Here is a 4,291-nt window from a genome sequence, read left to right as displayed (position 1 = left end):
ATAATGCTTTTCTGAATCATTTTCCTAGAGGTCAAAACTTTGCCTGTTAGCCTGCTTACGCGATGTCGGTAAGTTGCTTTAGTGCAGCTTGGAGCTGGAGTTGCAGGTAACAGCTCTGACCAGTGGTTTCTCTGGAAATTTTAGGTTTGTTATTTTGATAATAACTGAGTTCTGGAGAAGGGCGTTCCCGAGGGAATTTAAAGGGCTTTCTGGAAAGCCCCAGGGATAGATCAGTTAATCTAAACACGGTGAGCTATTGGGAGTGCAATATTATTATTATTATCGTCGCAGAAGCTGTCTATTCAGGGACGGATTGAGGCAGGATCCCTTTCCTGAGAGTTCTGTTTGCATTCACAGACTTATATAAAACAGGAAAGCTGGGGGGATGCAGGCCAAAAGGAATTACTGCCAGGACGGGAGACCGCTTACCTGTTTCTTGGTCTTTTCCCTAATCCCCAGCTTCTCGCTGGTGGTTTTGGGTCTGGCTGCTGTCCCCAGGGCACTGTGGATTGCCCGTTTACAGAGGGAGCAGCTGCAGTGCTCCTTTATCACCTCCCCCCTGCTCGGGTTAGCTTCCCACAGCACTGTCTGATGAAATGTCTGTTCATCGTTAATCTGCACTCACAAAAGTAAAAAAGAACAAGCAAAAGAATGTTAATGTATTGCTGTGACTAGGAAGTTCATGGCTCCTCAACGTTTAATGTTGAGAGCCCCTGAAATTAGTATCCTAATTAGTCCTGCTTTGAGTCCATCTGTGCCAGGGATCTTTATCATGTTGAATGTGTTAAACCTGGTGACTCCACGTGCAGCCAGTTATCCTGAAGGACCTGCAGCCTGGTACTAGCCCTGTTGTGTCTGCAGCGTGCTTAGCAATGTGACTTTTAAAACCAGTAAGGATGAGGAGGGAGGTAGAAGCGCTGCAGGAGCTCGTATTGGAGCACAGACGCATCCCTCGTGCTCCCTTCCCACAGGTCATCGTATTTTGCTTTCCGTGTATAAAGCCATTCAATTGCTCTCGGTGTGTGTAAAATTACCGCAAGCTCTTGCTGTGTAGTAATTCTTAACTGTGTCAGATACGTCTCCGTGAATTATGCTGACAAGGTTGCCTAACGTTGCTTGCCACCTCCCCTTGCGAGTTTTAGGATGGAGCGGGCTGTTTGGGAGTCTGTCCCTTACAAAGGCGACGATGAGGAGCTGGACAGATTTGTCACTAATACCTGGGTGTGCCTTTAGGCAACCTGTTGGGCAGTATTTTTGCTGATATGGTCCATCTAGCTCTGCAAAGAAGCTTCATGTTTTTATGTGTAAGTGTCTTGGAAAATTTTTTTGGGGGGGGAAGACATCAAGCTTTTATAAAAAGAGCCTTCTGGTGCTCTTAGAAGAACCATATGCAGAGTAGTCGGCGTGGATAAGCGTTCTCTCAGCTGAACTCTGCTACCCAAGGGAACAGGATGTTCTTTAAAGTTCAAATCAAAATTTAAAGCTTTCATATGTTCTCCTTGTCTAATAGTATTTAAAAACACAGCTCTGATAGGGGGTATTTATTTATTTTCCTCCCCATTTCTCTGCTCAGGCAGAAGGATTCTCATTCTGATAAATCTTTCTCCAACTGAATTAAAATGTGGATTTAAAAAAAAAAAAAAGGAGGGGGGAAAGTAGTTATGAGGCCGTGTGGTAGAATTTCTGCCATGATGCAGCGTTTTTTTGATCAGTGTGTGAGAGCATGTAGGAGTGAAACAGCTGGCGAGGCTGTATGGGGCTGTCCTTTGGCATACCACCCCCACCGTCACATTTGGTTGTGATCCTGTACGCTCTTCTGGCCTGCAGCTCCCTGTAGGGTTGAGCTGTCGGGCTTCCCTGGTCTAGCAGCTCTACCAAGGGGCGCTGGCTCCGCCGTTCCTGCTTCTGATAACTGCTGGAGAAAACTCATTTGCAGGGCTAAACCCTTTTTGTCATGATAAATTCTATTCCCCCCCATCTTTGCTTTCCAGTCTCACTTCTTTCTTTTTAATATAACTAGCCCGAGCGGGATAAAGGTGAAGAGTAAGTTGCTGCACCCTAGGTAAAATTTATAGCTTTTGAAAAGCTCCTGTGGCTCAGGATGTTAATTGTAACCTGGGACTGGAGCTTGAAGAAGTAAATCTTTAATAACCTCATGCGCTGCTGCTGGAAAGGGGAAGAAGACTGAACGGTCTCTTCCCCTAAACATACCACTGTGACGTCTCTTCGCAGCAGTTTTGGTGATGGCACAAAACTTGGAATTTTTTTTAAATCCTAAAAGCAGTTCCAGGCATGCATATATGTACGAGGGCTGTCTCCAGATTTTTCCAGTGTTCAAGCAAAATGTAGTTTTGTAAGGGTGACATAGGTGGGGGAGAGCGGGAGTGACGTACCCTTTGAGGAACGGGCAGGAGGCCTCGGCATGGCCGCTCAGTGAAGCTGGGCAAAGGAGGGTGTTCGAGGGACTGGTTTCGTGGCTGGATTCCTTCCTTTTCTCTTTTGTTCTGCCTTCTGTTTTACCTGGGGCTTATCTTGTTTGTATGCACATATACATAAATCCATTTTCAGCTTCTCCCAAGTAAGGCCTGAATTAATTTCCCTTGTATATTTTTACTGTGTGTTAAGATGGCACCTGCAAGTCCAGCCATAGACCAGAGTCCCTTTGCTGTAGGCAGCAGGCAAGCACAAAGCAAAAGGATGTTGTCTGCCCCAAAAAAGGTTTGCAAGGTTATATTTTTGCAAAAGTAAATCCAGTTTCTCCAACTTTGTTTTTCGTTCTGAGGTGGCCAGTTAATCTAGTCTGCTGTTTAGCCGTAAGACCCTGAAGTCATTTGAAGAGTATGGAAAAGGGTTAAAAAAGTGTAACAATATTCTAAAAATTTAAAATGAGCAGGTTTCACGACCCAGGAGATTAATTCAGAGAGAATCAAGTGATACGTGGCAGAGGTAAGACGTCTGATGAACAGCTCCAGTACAGAAGGGCAAATGACGTCAGCTTCATTTGAAAGTAATTGTTTTTGTACATGGCTAGCATATAAACTACAATAACCTGACACTACAACGTGCTCCTCGGTACAAATGGGCAGTGAAAGCAGAGGTTTTATTTTAATATTCAACTAGCAGCACTTCAATGGCACCTAATTAATTTATATACAGATATATCTATTTGAGAGAGAAAACCACTGTAAAGCTGGAATGTTTCTGCGAGTACTGGTCTGCAGCTTTTCCTGACTTGAAAAGTGTGAGTTTATTGCTGGACTAGACGTGCTGAGGAAGGGCAGGTAGGCCAAAGCTGGCTCAAGAGGTAAGGTATGGACTCCAAATATTTTTAGTTCTCTAAGACAGTTTCTAGTTGGTAGACAGAAAGTAATCACCACCTGATGGCTGCCCGTTCCAGTCTGCAAAATAAGCTGTTGGCCTCATTTTGTTCCTTAGTAGACAGGTATACTCCTCATCCAAAGAACGCTCACCGGATTTAGCACTTATTAGCTGCCTTGCTGGCAGCCTTTGCCTGGAGAAGTAAATGTGAGAGGGACGCAGATGTTAAAATATCTGTTTACCCTCAGAGTTTGCTCCTTTTCTGTCTGTCTTGCACTTTGTTGTCATTCACGTCTGTGCACTGTGAAAGTTAAAGAATGTGGCCCTTTGTCTTTCAGTAAAGTGATTTTTGCAAACATTCAGTGTTTTTGTGAAGCCTTGAGAACAGCTAGTGCCCAGTGGGCCAAAATGCTGTTGGGTCAAGCGCTTGCAGGTGAGGCGTTTTCGGTGGGGAAGCCGCAGGCGTGGATGATTTCTGCAAGCTCTGTTGCAGAGACTGTTATGCAGAAGAACTTTGTGAAAAGGGGCAAATTCCATGTATCCCTCCACAAGCTTGTTTGTAATCCTGCTGCCAGGTATGAACACCTTCCACTGAAGGAACCTGGTGTTAGCAAATACCTGGGAGCATTGGAATCCATCCTCGGGAATCTACGGCAGACCCATACACGTAGACCCGTAGTTCTCCTTGATCCTTATAAATCCATAAGCATCACAGACTTTTTTCAAGTCTCGCTTTCCCGACGTTGTTCCAAGTGCTCCATGTAGATAAGGATTCTGCAGACAAGTGCGTTAGGGAAACGCGGGGCTCTGTGGGCTTCAGGAGTCGTATCAAGCCCCTGTGATGCAGAACAGGATTTAAGTGCTGGTGTGTTGGTAATGTGACTTCATCATGTGTGTATGATGTTCTCTTGGCTTAGTAAATTTTTGAAAGCAAGCTATTTCTGTAAAGATTAAAACTCTGCTGACTATTTGA

The sequence above is a fragment of the Pygoscelis adeliae genome, unplaced genomic scaffold (genome assembly GCF_000699105.1).
Source record: "Pygoscelis adeliae isolate BGI_AS28 unplaced genomic scaffold, ASM69910v1 Scaffold75, whole genome shotgun sequence".
Classification (NCBI taxonomy): domain Eukaryota; kingdom Metazoa; phylum Chordata; class Aves; order Sphenisciformes; family Spheniscidae; genus Pygoscelis; species Pygoscelis adeliae.
The sequence above is the reverse complement of the archived record's forward strand: the minus strand, read 5'-3'. Positions refer to the sequence as shown.